The 19,105-nt window shown below is 47.0% G+C and overlaps 1 protein-coding gene and 1 pseudogene across 7 annotated transcripts in view; one reads left to right on the top strand and one right to left on the bottom strand.

Moving 5' to 3' along the window:
• TMEM63C (transmembrane protein 63C) overlaps nt 1-12,464 on the bottom strand; it is a 98,909-nt gene extending 86,445 nt beyond the window's left edge. For 5 of the 7 annotated variants that reach the window (XM_066627666.1, XM_066627676.1, XM_066627650.1 and 2 more), the window contains exon 1: nt 12,071-12,260. The gene's annotated coding sequence lies outside the window, so the exon portion shown is untranslated. Of the gene's footprint in view, nt 1-11,986; nt 12,044-12,070; nt 12,261-12,345 lie in introns of those variants that run through there. The other 2 variants (XM_066627685.1, XM_066627693.1) reach the window with 2 other exon arrangements.
• Nucleotides 3,848-3,967, top strand: LOC136637043 (5S ribosomal RNA; annotated as a pseudogene).
• Nucleotides 12,465-19,105: the final 6,641 nt, after the last annotated feature.

Here is a 19,105-nt window from a genome sequence, read left to right as displayed (position 1 = left end):
GGAATGTTGTCCAGATATTACTTAGTCAAAATAATAAAGGTCTGAAGAACACAGATGGTTTCTTTGGAGAACTCATACATTAAATGACTTGCAGAGATACTTGTAATATTAACTGACTTGCAGAGATACTTTTTATAACAAGCTTACCGTGATGCTGAAATCCTAAATCTTCTGTTGCCAAGTTTAGTTTCATGGTGTAATTACGATATTCTCAGATATTTTGCTGGAACACTTACCCAAATGTTGTGCACTGTGGGTACTCCTGTAGGTTAGTATTGGTGGAGGGACCAGAAGAAAAATAATGGAATTGAGAACCTATACAAGAAGATTACTGTGGGAAAATGAAATAACTGCATCTTTGAATCCCATACTAGAATTCTCATCCTTTAAAATGAACAGCAGTATTGGAATGCTGTGATCTAGATGAGGATCATGCGTATGTGTGGAGTTCACTCTCCCCGCCCCCCCCAGTCATTGTTCACTTCAATTTACCTCCCCAAGCTTGCAGCAAATAGTAGGTTTGGAAGGAGTGAGAAAAGGTTAAGTCTCTCCTCCTCATGCACTGTGATCCCAAACTAGATCAGGCCTCTCCAGTAGCTACTCAAATTAAAAAAACAAAAAAAACAATACCCCCCAAAATGAAAAAAAAGCCCAAGTATGTGATGGGCAGCCCAATCCTAACCTGTGCTGGAGCAGGCAGGTTGACTGGCCTGCGCTGTATCCAGCACAGGGTTGGGGTTGGCTCGGTGCAATCTGGGGCAAGGGGAAATCACTTCCCCTTATCCTATGTTGTGCAGCAGTAGTACAAATGGAGCTACGCAGATCTGCACCACCTAAAGAGGGGGATTAGGATCTGGCCTAAGTGCCAGATCCTGGCACTGCCCCCTTTCTGGGCCCAGTTTGCCCACAGGCCTGCCCACTGCCCACCCTGGAATACCCCAGTTCTGCCCTCCCCAAACTACCACGCCAACCTAGGGAGGCCGGCACAAACTTGTATCTCTGCGTTGGCGCGGAGCCTGAATCTGGTCTCCGCAGGTTGGCACACAGAAGTGCGCCAGCCCAGCCAACTCACAAGTCAGCACAAATGTGCCTTATGGCACATTTGCAACAGTACAGGACAGGTGCAATGGACTTGCACTGGCCCAGCATAACCCTAGGACTGTGTTCTAGAAATAATCTCTCTTCTGATGCAGAGTGCCTATGGAGCTCTAGGCTTGAAAGGATATTATTTGTACAATCATGCAATCTCGTAGGTGGGGGGGGGGAGGAGTCCAGAGCCACCTCAGCACCTTTTTGTTTTGTTCTTAAAAAATACACATCAGCCTCTGATGGTAGCAACACAACCCCACAGCCAGACCAACAAATGCTTTTGCCAACTCATGATCAGGCAGCCTCATAATAGAATCTGCGGCCTGCTTCCAGGGAGACTGGCAATGTCCCAAGAAGAGCCACTTGTGGGCCTTGCAATGCCAGTCACCTTCTGTAAGTGCAGAGGGCAGCAGTAATGAACCAGCAAGTAAATCTTCTGTGCCAGTTTTAATGCTATGTCTCTCATCAAAAAGCCCACTCCTTTTACAGTGCTCCATGCGGCAGATGGTAATGTGTAAAACACAGTGTTGTGCACACTTTCCCAGTCACATGCACAACCTATGTGTCAGCACTGAGCATCTTTAGTGACAGAGATGCATTGGGGAAGACACTGCAACCACACCTTAAGGAGCTTTGATACATGACTCCCATCTCGTCCTTAACGTCGCTTTACAGTAAAACGAGTCGCTAATTAGGCGGTTCAAATTTTTGTGGGATTATACCTGTGACAGTTCTCCAGTGGTTCTTTCTTGTCTGCTAGAAACTAACTTAGCCACATGTTTCACAGGGACAGGAAAACTGCAAGAACTTGTGAATACTGGTGCAGGTTGGAATCAATGGCCCATCTTATACCAGCAATCCTGCTTCAACTACTGAAAACCCAATTGGGGGGGGGGGATTCTGTACAGGGTGGTGTGTGATGGATTTTGTTAATGGTTTTCATCTGCATTAAAGATCTTTCTCTTGTCACATATCATGAAGAAATCCTATTATTTTCTAGCAAGGAATTTAGACCTGTTTGGGAAGGTGATCCCATGCTTTTTGAAACTTTGCATCCAGTCCTCTCAACTGGAACCTTCTGGGCATGTCTTACCAGGCAGATGAATTTCTGGCTGTCAGAGACAGTGATCTAGTTGTTCACACTTTATCCAGATAAACCACACAAGGATAATCTCAGCAGTCCAAATGGTAGACTGAGAGGAGATGATGATGATGAGGGTGATGATTAACATAATATTTATATACTACTTTTCAACAAAAAGTAGTTCACAAAGTGGTGTACATAGCAAAATCAATCGATAAATGGACCCCTGTCCTGAAAGGGCTCAGAGTCTAAAAAGAGACGGAAAAGGGACACAAGCAACTGCCACTGGAAAAGACACCATGCTGGGGTGATGAGGGACAATTGCCCCTCCCCGCTAAATATAAGAGGACACCAATTTAAAAAGGTGCCTCTTTGCCCAATTGGCAGGAGTGATCAGCAATGCCAGAGTAGATGGCACATTATTCTGAATGTGGCACTGCTTTGAGATTGTTGCACAATGCCATTACAACTCTGTGCCACTTTTTTGGGGTCCTGTTTCCTACTTTTGTGAATTTGCACTAAATCATAAAGGAAACTGGGGTTTGGGTGCACTTGCAGTCCTAGATTCTCTCTCTCTCTCCCTCTCAATTAATACTACACAAAGAGGAGCTGGAGGTTGATGGCTCCTTGTGCATCTGCCTTGTAAATGTGAAGCATGGTATCCTGGCTGGCAGGCGGTCATTAAATAGTGTTTTCCCACCTAGGGCTGTTTCATCCTATTTTCCTGTCATGCCCACCTTCCCTGCAGAACCCTGTCATGCTTCCAGATGCTCCTGTCTTATCTCGCTAGCTCTGCTTTTTGAGTGGGCATCTGGGGACTTTCTTCTTTCAGAGATTAACAAGAGGCAACCCAGCTGGGTCCCAATCCCCATTTGTTCAGCTGGTTCCAGTTCCACACAGCTTTCAGGAAAAGGGGGAAAGGCTCTGCTTACAGACATACAGATATGTAGCTGAAGATGTAGAGCTCCCAAAAGCACTCTCTGTTGCAGCCTTTTCCAAGGAACTTAACAAGAGCCAGCGCAGAGAACACAGGCAGTCCTTATCACTCCATTATATGCTCAGAAGTGTAAGAACCCCCTGTCCCTGCAACAGCTGTGTCAACTCATACATCCTAGCTGACTTTCCGGCCAAGTGGAATAGCACACCACACAAATGCCCCAAAGTGGTAAGCAAACTTCCTTTCCTTTGGACAGCCAGTGCATTATAGTTCAAGCCTGCACATAGATCTGGACTTGGTGCCTCAGATTAACAGGGAGATTACAAAGAGCCCAGCTCCCTTTCCTTTGATATCAGCCCCCTGAACTATTGTTTTCAGAAGGCTACAGAGGTGGCTCATTTGGCTAAAACTGGAGAAGGAGTCAGGAGAAGGAGCCTGTGGATTTTGTTAACCCCCCAGGTTAACCCTAGCCCCCCACCCCTTCCTGCATAATTCAATCACTGGGATTGACTAGCCCACTGAATTAGGAATGCACAGTTTTTTTCAAGCTATGGGAAGGGACCAAAGTTCAATGGCAGATCACACGCCTTGCATGTACATGGTCCCCAATTCAATCTCTGGCACTTCTGATAGATTAGAGTAGTGATTTTCAACCAGTGTGCCACAGCATATTGGTGTGCCATGAATGGTCTGCAAGTGTGCCGTGGGAGTTTGGGGAAAAATCACTTATTAGTTGGGCTGACAGCAACTGTTACCCTGCACATGCCTGATCTTGTCTGATCTTGGAAGCTAAGCAGGGTCAGGCCTGGTTAGTACTTGGATGGGAGACCGCCTAGGAATACCAGGTGCTGTAGGCTTATACCATAGTCTTTCAAGACTGAAGGTTGCCAAGCATGGGGAAGGGGAGCCCCCCCACCAGCAGTGTAGTGTGCCTTGACCATTGTCAAAAAACCAATGGTGTGCCTTGACAATTTTAGCACATTGTCAGTGTGCCATGAGATGAAAAAGATTGAAAATTGCTGGACTAGAGAAGTAGAATTACCCCTGTCTAAAACTCTGGAGAGCTGTACAAGGCAGCTTCATGTGCTCAAGCTACTGTCAAATGTGTCAACTGCGCTACATCTATGGTATATCCAGTGAGAATGCCTCATGCTTCACCTGTCCTGTGGACACTCAGAGAACACGTTCCCTTAGGCAAAGAGCAGGTGATCCATTATGAGGCAATAGCAGGTCATAAGGAAGGACTTTTACTAACTGGCTTTCCGTCTTCATGTGGCAAAGAACACCAGATGCAGAGATAGCTGGACCAAATTATACACTGTGCAACAATCTTGTGAATTCTGGAAATTCTCATGAGTTTAGGAAGAGATTTGGGGAAACCCTGTGGATTTTGCCCTTCCTGCCAATTAAAGTGCAACATTTACATTTCTTCAAAGCTGAGTTTGTACTGTTCAAGAACTATTATTGTCTGCCAGTTTGTGACCTCTCTCTAACGGACAGGAGTTATTGGAGAGATAGGTAAATGGAGGATCAACTGTCCTACTAAGAAGGAGGTTGAATCAAGTCCTGCTTCTTCAACTTCCGTCATGTGGGAAAGCACCAGTCTGCAAATGGGCAGTAGGCCTCTGAACACCAGGTGCTGGGGACAACCAATAGGGAGAGGCTGACACACCCAAGCTTGTGAGCTGCCACAAGCACTTGGCTCATCACTGTGGCAACAGCCTGGTGGATTAAGTAGACCTTTGAGTAGATCCAGCAAAGCAATTCTTATAGAGACACGTAGCAGAACTAGATGGTGTCTCTACCAAAGAGGCATGCAGCTCCTGGGATCTTCTAGAACCGAGACAGACAGAACAGGATAATCTGCAGCAGGCTGGCAAAGATTTCTGGCTTTTAATTCTTGAACAAAAGCAAGTTAAAAATTTTCTCTGCTATGTTGGTCTTGTGCAAATTGACCAGGTCTTTGTGCTATTCTGTGGGCCAGTTTTACAGTGGTGTGTTTGAATCAGGGCCTAGGAGAGGGGGGTAAAGGGGGTAATTTGTACCCGGGCCCAGGGTCAGGAAGGGGGCCCAAGAGCCAAAGGAGGGGGCCCAGAAATTTCCTGGGATCTTACATTCTCCAATCTCACTACCCACGCAGGATGCTGGGGGCAAAACTGTGGGTACATGGCCAAGACTACAGCCATACACACCAGGCCCAGGATTGCATACATTCCTTAACAGTGTCACATCTGGGAGGAGACTGACCTGCTACAGTAGCTCTTTGGCTTGTGGACCTGAACTACAAAGACTATTCGAGCTGGTGCCACTTTCCCCCTGCTGGTTTTGCCCCCATTGCCGCCACCCCCCCATTCTGTTTCACCCCTCCCTCTTTGGGAAGGGGCCCAAAAGAAAACTCTGTACCCCCTGATAAAATTCCTCTCCGAGGCCCAGGTTTGAATATAACTCAGCTTTGATTTGTTATAACTCAGCTGCAGAATTGTTTCTTCTATGTGTAGAATATTCCACTGTATGGCTTGTGGAACGCAATAAGTTATTGGTTCCACAACCTGAGCCATCATTTTGCATCCCTTCCCTGGTCATGATCTTGTACCTGGCTCCAGCAGATTGTAAGGTTCAAGTGTAAAAAAAAAAAAAGGTTCTTCAAGCCAGCATCTGCAAAACTCTGATATAGACACATGTGCAGAGAGGCTAGAGGTGCAGGGAACTGAACATGGTCAAAGAGGCTTTAACACAATTACAAAATCCAGTGACACAAAATCACTCCCCACTCATTATGGCTTGAGCTACCATCCTGTCTAGACAGATGTTTCCCTGTTTGCAGCAGTGAGGTGAAAACAGGATTAGAATTGGTGTTTTTTCTGGAATTACTACATCTGGGTGTGTAACCACAACTGCAAATTTAAACATGTCCTGGTAAATCAATCCAGAGCCAAACGATACTGAAAAGGTGAATTTCACAGTAACTCACAAATAGCTGTAAGCACCAAGCCACCATGTCCAAACCTGGCTTCCTTCTTCCCTTGCTCAGGGACATCAACACAGGTTACCAACACAACACAACTCTGAATGCACATTTCTTGGAAAGAAAGATAAATTCACCTAGAAAGAACCACTATCTTTCTACATAGACTGCAAATTTAGCTGAGAACCTCCAGTGGGAATATAAGGGAGAAGATGTGCATCTAAAGCAAAGCCACAAATCTTAGGGTGCAATCCTAATCAACTTTCTAGCACTGGCATAGGCTGTGCCGCTGGGGCACGTGCTTCATCCTGCAGTTGGGGGGCAGTCATGAAGACCTCCTCAAGGTAAGGCAATGTTTGTTTCCTTACCTCAGAGTTGCATTGCCCTTAAGTCAGCACTGGAAAGTTGGTTAGGTTGCAGCCTTACAGCCCAATCCTATCCAGCTTTCCAGCACCGGTGCAACCGCAGTGCAGCCCCGGGGTAAGGGAACAAATGTTCCCAAACCTTAAGGAGGCCTCTGTGACTGCACCCCCAATACAGGAAGCAGTGCATACCCCTTTGGCACAGCAGCACCAGCACTGGAAAATTGGATAGGATTGGGCTGCCAGGCTCCAAAAGTGGAAAGCCTAAGTTCAGGACCCAGTTACGACACAGATGTAGGGAAGAGTACTGGCATCAGCCACAGCCGCATGAAGCAAGCACATGTAATAAATGATCCCGTCTTTTCATCCAAACAACTCTGCTGTCTATGAAGAGGAGGGTAGTTCTCAGGACCCTGCATGGGGAGGAGAAATTCTCTTGCAGGCAGGGGTTTGGACTAGATGACCCATTTGGCCCCTTCCAACTCTATGATTCTAAATCCCCCTGATCCTTGCTGGACAATGGACACAGATCAGACTGCCTTGTTCTCCAGGAACTGACCATGTGCAGATAAAACTATGCTCACCCAATTCAGAGTGTGTGTTTTTGGCAAGTTTAGAATCAAGTGTAAATCTGAAACAGAAATAACAAAGTTCTGTTTTTATCTGGTTTGTCAAACACGCTCGGGTAAGAAGCTGGCAGCCACCAGACCCAAGATCTGTTCAGTGTGGGAACAAAAATACAAGTGGGGTAATAGAACTACACATAGAATATTGTTTCTACAGAGTGGGAAAGCTCATTGTTATTAACAAGCCTTCTGACCAGCCCAGAAACAACTCCGACAGACTTCAGCATTGATCGAAAGGATGAGTCACTTTCAACCCAAGGCCTAGAGACCAATATAAAGGAGACAAGGAGTTTCAAACATCCACCTTTTATGGACATGAGAGGAAAAAGCAAGAGCTTGGTAGATATGTAGGCTGACAAATGAACCTCCATTAGGTTCTAAAGTGTTGCCAAGTGCATCAGATACTGGTCATTTTCCTCCCTTCACAGGAACTTGCTTTATTTTGCAGATGGGCAGGTGGTATACAAAATATGAACACCTGAAAAAAAAGACACCCCAACGTAGACTGTTGTTAAAGTCCTTTACTGCAACCATAACAATCTGGAGGACCTATGCATACTTGTTGCTCACTGGGTGATTAATTATTACAATGTTGTGAAATGCTCTGTCTATGAGAAAGGAAAAAACACCAAAGCCATTTAAAATGAAGATAACTGGAGCCAAGATAACACCCCAAACCTGGGTATTAAAGATGGCAGATTGAGAATTAAATGACAGCCAACACTGTGGTTTGTGGAATTAAAGGAAAACCCAAATTCAACATATTTCTGTGAGACGTCACCAATGTTCCCTGCCCCTCCTATCCATCCACCTAACATCAGGCCAAGAAAATAGTGTATCTTGCCCATTAATGAGGTTGCCATGGTATCAAGAGATGCTGCTGGGCAACAGTGCACCAATATAACCCCTCTTACCCTGCAGCACATGGATTTCCAGGCATCTGCAGCTCCCCAGTTGCTTTTCCTGCAATGCATGGCTATTTCGCTTTCATTGAAATCACTTCTATACAAGCAACCCACAGGACTGAATTGCAATTTCCTCTCGGGTAGGCATAAATACATCACTGGACTGCAGTGTGTTTCAGGCAGGGCAGGAGGGCCCCCCCAACTGCTACATTTGGGAGCATGGAATTAGCAGAGCTCCATAATTTGTGTGGCAATTGCATACTGTCAGAACACTGGTGCTTTCTGAACTAAACATGCATGGTGAGAGCAACACACATGCATCCTTAAACATCCATATACTGTACATTTTCCTGGGAATGCTAAAAAGAGAGTGTTTCTAAAACAGTTTCTAGCTCTGATGGTTATGGAGATAAACTTGAAATGGTGCAAGTGGTTTTTCAAATGTCATGTGGAGTGGGGAAGAGGGGATGATTTAAGCCAGGCGTTTCAGTGGTCAAAAGGAGAGCAGAGAGTTTAAAGCAGAGAGCAAATCTAAGTTTAGGTGTCATGACTGAGAAGACCCTGCTCAGTGTACCTCTGACAGGAAAGGGACACAGAACCTCCAAAACTTATCTAACATACAGACAGGTTCACATGAGATAGTCCTTGAGATGTCCTCAACCCTGGATAACTTCACGTTTTGCTTTTACATAGCCTTTAAGTGCTGAAAATACTTCACTTGCACAGACTCAGTAATCTTTAGGTTGGGAAACAGACAAATCTGAATTTTTTTCCCCCCTCAAACCCAACAGTAAACTATAGAAAGCTCGTTGGAACAGCTTCCAAGTAGCACCTGTAATATTTCACATATCACACACTGGATATGACAGAGGGAGGAGGGCTGACCCACCCATGAGACCAAATGAAGCAGTCACCTCAGGTTGTAGTTTGGGGTGGGGGTGGGGGTAACCATCTCTACTTGTCTCCACTGTTCCTCCTTCTCCTCCCATTCCCTGGATTGGAAAAGGAAGAGAGGGACAGAGAGGAAGAGGAAATGAGGAGACAGGGAGAATGCTGAGCTAGAACTCTGGTGAGTGGGAGGCTGGCACATCATCAGGGTACTATTTGGCATGTTGCCTCAATCATGAAATATTTCTAATGTAAGCATAGCAAGTTCTAAGGAAGAGTATTTGGCAAGGACAGTACCTGTAATATGAAGGCCCTGACAATGAACTACTGAATGGCACAGATGGAGCAATGCACCTTGGGCTAGCAAGCAGGTGGGTCAAGGAACTGTGCTCATTTTTCTCTGCTCTGACTTGAAGCTACTGTGTGTGGCTTTGAAGTTGGGACACTGGAATCTAACCAGTCACCCACCGACTTATTAACTGAAAATTGTTATTTGCATTATCCATATTGTATGCTGCTTTACATAAGAACATAAGAACAGCCCCACTGGATCAGGCCATAGGCCCATCTAGTCCAGCTTCCTGTATCTCACAGTGGCCCACCAAATGCCCCAAGGAGCACACCAGATAACAAGAGACCTCATCCTGGTGCCCTCCCTTGCATCTAGCATTCTGACATAGCCCATTTCTAAAATCAGGAGGTTGCGCATACACATCATGGCTTGTACCCCATAATGGATTTTTCCTCCAGAAACTTGTCCAATTCCCTTTTAAAGGCGTCCAGGCCAGTCGCCATCACCACATCCTGTGTCTATTTGTGCTAGAAAAAGGGCAGAAGTTTTCTAAACAAACAATTTTTTTAATTTTATTTTAAGGAGGAAGGGGGATTTCACTGATAAAATGCCCCCAGTAACTGTAGGGGGGGGGGGGGAAGGATGACAGGTTGTACAGAAAAGTCAAAAAATCCCCCTCTCTTCAAACTTGATCAACTATATTTAGGACACATCCTCATCCCCTTCAAGAGCTATGCATCTGAAGCATGGAAAAATAGAAGCAATAAATAACTACAGGTGCCACACTGTTCCCTTTAATGAACTCCTAGAAAGGGATGGCTATGAGGAAGCAGAAGTTATTACCATAAAGTAGAGAAAGGGCAGGAGACACTCTGATCCCAACATGCTCAAAGTAGTGACTCCTTTAAGAAAATGATAAAAGAGGCTCAGTTATGGGACAGTTTCCCATTCTGGATGACTCAGCAGCCTGGCCCACAAAGCTCCCATGGTGAGCACTGCTGTTCTAGCACGCAATAATGAACCTCATGGAGGTTCATTTTCTGGCTATCATAAGCATTGGTTAAGAGGGATCCCATCATACTCTGGCAGCAATTACTACCAGATCTCCAATGCTGGAATTTATCTCTTTGCAGGACCAATCTCCCAATTTCCCCCTTTTGTGCTGCACAGTCTTTCCCAGATGACATTGATGGGAGTTTAGTGACACCCCCCCCCCCCGAGTTTCCATCCCCTCTCACCCACTCTGGGGGATCTCAGTTCACTATTTGGGAGTCACTGTTCTAAGGGTCTTCGCATTTCAATATTCAGCATATTCTAGAAAAGTTGCTAGATCCAACAACAAAGATGCACCTATCTTACTAGCTGGATCAGTCTTTTCCATAGTTGTTCCTGGATTAGGTACAGATTTAGGCCCAGTTTTGCCTAAGGGGGTAAATGTGTGCCCAGGTTGTGCTATTTCAGACTGCAGATGAAGGCCCACATAATTTATTGCTGTTCTATGCAGCAATTCCCTTCATACAGAAAATAAGATATCAGGAGGAAATGTTATTCACGTCTATATACTAAAATGTTAATTTTCCACATGGCAGGATTTTTTATATACTGTACACAGCATTCAATCAAATGAGCTCCCAACAAGCTTACCCCCACAATTTAGTTTCTAAACAACAAGCTGCTGGGAGCAGCCTGTGAACTAGAAGCCAGGCCTCAATCCTAGATGTGTCAGGTCTAGCTGCAAATGCTCTTTGTGACTGAAACACACTCTGTACTTGCTCAGGAGCACTCTTTTATGATGGAACTAATAATATCCTCCAGGACTGAGCTAGATCATTCAGAACAGGAGGTCTGGATTTAGGCCCCAAATGATACAGATCAACCAAAACACACTCTACATTTGCTCAGGAGTACTCTAATATGATGAGCTAATAACACCCTCCAAGACTGAGCTAGGTCATTCAGAACAGGAAGTCTGGATTTAGGCCACAAATGGTACAGAGTGACCGAAACACACTCTGCACTTGCTCAGGAGTACTCTTTCATGATGAGCTAATAATATCCTCCAGGACTGAGCTGGAGGCCTGGATTCTAGTCACACATTCACAAATGGGATAAATCATGGGGGACGGACTGATGGACCCCAAAGTAGAAACTGATAAGGCAGCTCACTAACATCCGGAAATTTTGGTTTCAGAACACTCTCTGCCTAAGGGCACAATCCTAACCAGGTCTACTCAGAAGTAAGTCCTATGTTGTTCAATGGGGCTTACTCTCAGGAAAGCGTGGTTAGGATTGCTAAGTTATGCAACTGCCAGGATCCTCAGTCTTTGATCAACAGTCATCCCAGGGACACCTTCCCAGTTCCAATCAAAGCGCAAGTGAACTTTATCCCATGAAAAATGAAGCCACAGCCACACATCCCTCTCTTTCCTTCGGGCCACTGCTTTTATTGGAAGGCGAAGAGCAGGATCCGCCTAGGCAGGGGTCCTTTCAGTCCAGCATCCTGGTTTCAGTTGCGGCTGCTGGCCAGATGAGCCCGGGAAATCTCCCAGGAGGGCACAAGAGGCCTTACCTTGTCATTTGGGCTGCTAGTCGAGAAAGTCTCCGCCACCAGACCTTGTCCAGTGAAGGCTGGCCTGAAGGCTGTGACTAGCAGGGGAGACCTTTGAGTGGTGGTCCCGATCCCGGTGCCCTCCCCCAAGTGCACGGGGTCCCGGCAGCAAAACAAACCCCTGGGAGAAAGTGACACGCACCGTGCAGAGGGGCGAGCATCCCCCTGACTCGTGGGGGGGGGATCCTGCCCCCACCCCCGCTTCTGCATGACCCCCAGACGCTACCCACCTTCCCTGGAAGCCTGTCTTGGCACCCCCGCGCCTAGCTTGGGAGCCTCTCCCGCCCTCCGTCGGGGGAAAGGGCTTCCCCTACCTGCAGAAGGACCGCGTCGCTCCATCAGCAGGCAAGCCCAGCCGGGGCACCCAGGGATCGTCTGTCAATTCCCAGCCGCAGGTCCAGGCTCGCCACTAAAGCAAGCTTTGGGAGGCGCCTCCCTGCTCAGCTCGCCCGCAGCAGCCGCCCCCGAGCCTGCTGGCAGGACCCAAGCAAGCCCCCTCTGGAAGCCCAGGGCTCCTCTGCAAAGAGCTCCACCCATGTAGGAAGCAGTGGAGGCAGGGAAACCCACCCCCCGCCCCACCCACACGCACCTCCCGGCTCCGCAGGCGTGCCAGGGCTGCACACATCCCTCCTGCGCGCAAGGCTGCTGCTGTCCGGCCCTTTCCTCTGGGATTCTCTGCCATGGGGGCAGGGGACACTCTCTCTGCAGGGAGGGGGCAGCCGGGGCTCTTCCCCTCCCCCCCCGGCTGCCATGCAAAAAACTCACCCCTTGAGTTCTCCCTGCTTTCCAGAAGGGACTGTCTGCAAATGAGCAGAGTCAGGTTGCAAACGTAGAGACGGTCCTTGCCAAGAGGCGCTGGCAGGGGCTCACTGTGGGAAGTGTGTAGCCAGGCTGACCGGATCCAGTGGGGCATAGAGCCTATAGCTTTAACCACCGTACAGAAGAGGGGGGTTTGGCAGGTGCAGCTTTTTATACCCTCCCATGTTGAGCTGCACTTGTCAAAATTTCCTCTTCTATACACTGTCCTCCATTGGATCTGGTCACCCTGTGTGTAGCTAACTAGCAGGTTGACCCCACCCCGTTGAGTACATATGCCACCAAACCCCTCTTAACAGGTAGCAGCACGGTTGGGGGTGTTTAGGGCAAGATTCGTGGAAGAGCAGAAATCCCACAAGTGCCGCTGGTGGGATTTTCCTTGAATTTCCTTTTCAATCCACTGTTAAACATAAAATAGTCCTGAAAAGGGGGGGGGGTGTCAATCATATTCATCTGCCACTTGGCCTACATCCCACATTGTTGTTGTTGTTTTAAATCTCTGTCTCACAATAGTTATGATGACCCCCCCATCAGAGACACATTATTGGATGGCGACTTTAAAGTTAATCTAAGATATGAAGTGGAATACTACATATGCACATTGAGTTGGTGTAAGTCTGTGATCACAGGAACCAGGCTAGATGAGGTGTCAGGGGGCCCAACCCCACCCAATTTTCCAGTGCTGGTGCAGCTGTGCCAATGGGGCATGTGCTGCATCCTGTGGTGGGGAGGCAGTCACAGAGGTCTCCTCAAGGTAAGGGGACATTTGTTCCCTTACATCAGGGCTGCATTATGGCTGAACTGGTGCTGGAAAGTTGGATAGGATTGACCCTGGGGCTACAATCCTATCCACACTAACCTGGGAGTAGGCACCATTGACTATAACAAGACTTGGATCTGAGTAGACATGCATAGGATTGTGCTCTGGGCCGCTTAGCCTCTATGGCAGTGATTTTCAACCTTTTTCATTCCACAGCACGCTGACAACATGCTGAATTTGTCAAAGCACACCATTGACAATTGACAAGGCACACCACACTGATGGTGGGGGACTCACATTCCACAATGGCCCCACTAGTAAATGACCCTCCCCAAACCTCCTGCAGCACACCTTTGGGCCATTTGTGGTACAGCTATGTGCCATGGTACGGTGGTTGAGAATCACTGCTCTGAGGTCTGGGGAAAGGGGCTGTAGCGCAATAACAGATTGCCTGGTTTGTGTGCAGAAGATCTCTGGGTGGAGTAGGGAAATACCATTTAAAGTGCTGATCAGTGCAGAGACAATAGTTGCATGGATTATTAGGTTCTCTGATTCAGTACAAAGCAGATTTATGGTTAGGTACCTCAGAGATCACAGGGGTGATGTTGGAGTGGCAGTGATCTAAAGATTATTTGGATTAAGGAGGTAAACAAGTCCCTTATCTATGTGACAGTCCTCAATATTCAATGGTATTGGGCAGGGGTCGGCAACCTTAAACACTCAAAGAGCCATTTGGACCCATTTTCCAGAGAAAAAAAAACCTCAGGAGCCACAAAACCCTTTTGACATCTAAAATGAAGATAATAATGCATATATAGTTTTTTTTTCACCTTTATGCTCTTATAGGTCCCATTTTTATAATGTAGCCCCCTCTTGTAGCTTTTAGTTAGTTTTGTCATACATTCTTTCCTTTGTTTTCAGACGCCTGGTCCTCTATGGTGTTTTGCCAGATTCCAAGGCCATTCTCTGCCTGGAGAATTAGGCCCACTTTAAGCAAATTAGCTCCCCTTCTTTCCCCCAACAAATGACCCTGGTTCTGCCCTGCAGTCCTGCTGGACCCCACCTCCAGGGTAGCTCACCTGTTCAACCTGCAGAGGTCCTCTCTCTTGCCAGCAGCCTCCCACCACTACAGCAGACCCTGGGTCCTCAGCAGGTCTTGGGCACAGTAGCCACACACCAAACTCCAGTGTCTCCAGCAGTCCATTAGTCACAAAGTCAGTCAGGGCATCCAGGGCAGAGTCCAAAGTCAATAAGCCAAGTCATAGTCCAAGATCAGATTCCAAAGTAAGTCAGTCAAATCAGTCAGAGTATCAAAGTCAAAGTCAATAAGCCCAGTCAGTCAGTCAGGTCTCCACTCCTACCTCCAACCTGCACACCTTCAACAAACCCACACCCCCTTCTTCAGGTGCTCCTTATATCCCTGAGGGCCCTATTGCCTTCAAGTGGCTGCAGCTGTGCAGCACACTCTGCTGGATGCCCAGGCCTTACCCTTAAAGGGGCCACTGCTGACACCACATCTACCTCCTCACCAGATCTTCCAGGATTCCAATACATATGCTTATCTTACATGGATACTAAAGACCTCCCCCCACCTTCCAGAGGCACCCTGCTGGAAGGAAAAAAGGACACAGACTCCAGAGGTGGGGAAGAGAAGAAGGGGGGGGCAGCCACAGGCCAGCTTCTGCCCTGCCTGCCTGCCTGCCCTCCCTCACTCAGGTTGCAACCCTCTCCACACTATCCTGGGAGTAAGCCCCATTGACTACAATGGGACTTCTGAGCAGACAAGTTGGTTGGAGCTCTCAGGCTGCAGTCCTCTCCACACTTTCCTGGGAGGAAGCCTCACTGACTACTTGTGAGTAGACCTGCATAGGAGGGGGCTGAGGCTGCAGCCCTCCACACCTTCCTGGGAGGAAGCCCCACTGACTACAGCAGGGTTTACTTGTGAGTAGACCTGCACAGGAGGAGGCTGAGGATACAGCCCTCCACACCTTCTTGGGAGTAGCCCAGGGACTACACCAGGGCTTACTGTGGAACAGACCTGAGTGGGATCCCACTCACCCGTCCTTGTGCTTGGCCTTGAGCAGGCTTCAAGGCTGCCATCCCAGGCGCCCTTTCCTGGGAGTAAGCTTCATCCTCTGTAATGGGGCTTACAACTGAGTAGACACGTGTAGGGGTAGGTGCCAAGGCTGCCATCCCAGACACCCTTTCCTGGGAGTAAGCTTCATCCAGTGTAATGGGGCTTACAACTGAGTAGACATGCATAGGAGCAGGCTCCACAGCTGCAATCCCAGGCACCCTTTCCTGGGAGCAAGCTTCATCCACTGTAATGGGGCTTACTACTGAGTAGACACACAGGATGTCTCCTCTGCTGTGGAGGAAAAGCCTCTCCTTGCACTGAGTGGGGACCTGCTCAGGGAAAGTCCGGCTGCAAGGTCTTGCAATGGCTGAGGAGGAAGGCAGCTCAGGATTGGCTGGTGGTCAGCCAGTGAAGGGCCCTGAGCCATTCCAACAGAAAAAGCCAGGACCCTGCTGGATGCTGATTGGCTGAGCCTGCTGGAGCTTTGGGGAAGGGAAAAACAGGGACCTTAAGCCTGCAGAGCAAAAGGGAAACCAATGCGGGGCAGGTGGGGGTGAAGGGAGAGGAGGGCAGTGAGCTCAGGGGGCGGAGGGAAGCAGCCTGCCCTCCCAACACAGGTGCCTCCTGTCACACTCTTTGCCACTTTCACCTGGAGGAGCCACAGCAGACAGCTGAAAGAGCCACATGCGGCTCTAGAAACGCAGGTTGCCGACCCCTGGTATTGGGGAACCGGGAGGCTCTGCTATGTAGCAACTTGCAAAGAGCTCCAGCTTACCCTAATAAATAGTAAAACTAGATGGCCAAACTAGGGAGGAGTTTGTAGATCTCTGTACTGCCTCTGTTTGCAGGCAGGAGGTCCTGGATTCAAGTCCTGTCTTCTCCAGGGAGGATTCCACACAGGGCTGAGAAAGTCCTTGGGTTGAAATCCTGGAGAGCTGTTGCAAAGGCAGTAGATATTGAACTGATGGTCTGATTCTGTGTAAGGCAACTTCCTAGCTATCTTGATCATAAAAATAATTAGAGGAGGGATTGGAATCCTTAGTTCAAAATAGAGATTAATGGTGATATGGCTCAGCTTGTGGGTTTGTTCCCTTTTCTTTGTCTTCCCAGCCATTTGGAATTGGGAGAAGTGTAAATTGTACCTCCTTTCCATTTGCTTTCTGAAATCCAAAGAAACAAAACCAGACACAAGATTAAGCTTGTAGCATGCTGGTCCTATGCACTGTGAGGTGCACCTAGGGCTGTTGAGTCTAGCTCAGTAGAGGATTGACCAGCAGGTGCTGACCTGCTTGCCTGATTAGCAGGATCTCTGGCATTTCCAGTATGAAATGTTGCCCCATTCTGTGTATTAATTGTTGAAGACTGGGACTGAAACAATAACATATCCCTATTTCCCCCAACTACATCAGTTAAAAGAATCAACCAGGATTCACACACCACTTATTGCACACCACTTAGGCGGCACATCTGTGCCCCAGGCTCGTACATAAAATATTCATCAACGCAAATCAATCATTAAAAGAACAGCTTGGCTGGGAAGAGCAGCTATGTAAGAATGGCACCCTTGGGCTCCGTGGTTGTTGTCTGTCTGTTTGATACAGATTCTGTATCAAATCTGCTCCATCAAAACACTGAACTTCCTTCTTGTCAGTGCACTTGCCTTGTGAAGGGGTCTCTCTTGGTTCTTGAATCATAAAGCAATGGTTTTCAAACCTTTTAGCACCAGGACCCACTTTTTAGAATGGCAATCTGTCAGGACCCACCAGAAGTGATGTCATTAACCAAGAAATGATGTCATGGCTGAAAGTGTCATCATCAAGCAGGAAAATTTTTAATACCCCCATGCGACCAAATCAAATTAATTACATAATTAAAAGTTTGCAGTAAGTTTTAAAATGTAGTTAAAATAAAGAAGAATCCTCTTAACCCTCCCAAGCAGTTGCTCATCTGAAAAAAAATGCCCCAAGCATCCCAAAGTCTGCAATCCTATTCATACTTACCCAGGATCAAGCCCCAATGACTATCATTGTTAGAAACATATACATAGTAGCCTGTTAAAAATACAGATCTGTAACATTTCCCCAAATGTAGTCACATACCATGGTAGCTTTGTCTATTAAAAATAAAATACACATTGAAATGAATAAGGAGCCACCTGAAATTAGCTCGCAACCCACCTAGTGGGTCCCAACTCACAAGCTGAAAAACACTGCCATAAAGGAACTGTTTCAGCAAAAGGGCATGATCCAGTCAGAACAAAGCACTTTTGAAGTCCTGCTAATTCCACTGAGATGTCTACACATGACTAACGTGGGTGGAATTGTGCCTTTGTTTACTAGGATGGTTTTTAAAAAAATTTTTTAACAAAAACAAAATCTTAACTTGGAGTAAAAGTCTCCGTTGTCTACTCTGGAGGCCTGAGTCACTTCACCCATGACTGAAAATATGGGCTTATGTTTATCTTCACTGAAATGTTTTAAAAGACTCCAACAGAACAAAATCTATACAATTGAACAATTGAAGAAAATCAGTACAACAGCAGAAAGGTGCCTTTTGCTCCAGGAAAGAGAGATCTTTATAGGAAACTGTTGTATATCTGACCAGTGATCCATCTAGCTCAGTCTTGTCTGCACTGATTGGCATTTGCTGTTCTGGGTTTAAGAAAGGCATCTTTCCCAGACTTGACTGGAGTCATGGGGGTTGAACCCAGGACCTCATGTGCAAAGCATATGTTCTACCACTGATCTGTAGCATCTCCTCTAAACTGAATTAAGCCAGAGGAATGCAGGATACTTGTCAATATTAATGTCCTCTAGTTGTCTGCCTCAAAAATGTTGTCCATACCCCTATACATTGTTAGTGGATTAACTGTGGGTGCATTCCTAACCCCTTATGTCAGTGCTTTCCAGCACTGACATAAGGACAATGCAGCTCTGAGGCAAGGGAACAAACATTCCCTTACTTTGAGGAGGCCTCTGTGAGTGACACCCAACTGCAAGATGCAACACGCATCCCAATGGCACAACTATGCCAGTGCTGGAAAGCACTGACATACGGGGTTAAGATTGCGCTCTGTGTCAGCTAAGTTTGCAAAGATTGCAAAATAACCCTGTTTCTCCTGCTTTCTTCTTTCTTCCATTGGGCTATGCTCCCTTATGGGGGGGGGCTTACTTATACCAGGTTCCCCTCCCCACTTTTTTCAAAGGTTGGCAGTCTTGTGACATCACTGTAACCTGCCTCTGAAATCTCTGGTTTTTGTAAGCATGCAACTTGGCAATCCTAACACAGTCCAATTAAGTACAACTTTTGTACTTAATCAGACTCTCACCTTAACTTAATTGGACTTAACTTAATTGGACTCTCTTCTCTCTCTCTCTTCCCTTGGACTAGTAAACTTCAATGCTGGCCTGCATTTTTTGAGCCCTGCAAAGGCACTGTATATAAACTTACAAATAAAATTTTGGCATTACCATCTCCTCTGGAGAACCCAAATCAGTAGTCAGTGTTAAATAATACCATATTACATTACCATTTTTTAAAGAGAAGGTCAGGAGTCTCACCAAAGTCCTAAGCAACCCACTGCCACCATTCAAAGTGCAGGGCTGGCCCCTCCATGAGGCCATCTGAAGCAGTCACTTCAGGCCACAGATTGGTGGGAATCAGCTCATCTAGATCTATCTATCTGCCTGCTCTGCT

Source organism: Tiliqua scincoides, chromosome 1 (genome assembly GCF_035046505.1).
Source record: "Tiliqua scincoides isolate rTilSci1 chromosome 1, rTilSci1.hap2, whole genome shotgun sequence".
Classification (NCBI taxonomy): Eukaryota; Metazoa; Chordata; class Lepidosauria; order Squamata; family Scincidae; genus Tiliqua; species Tiliqua scincoides.
The sequence above is the reverse complement of the archived record's forward strand: the minus strand, read 5'-3'. Positions and strand labels throughout refer to the sequence as shown.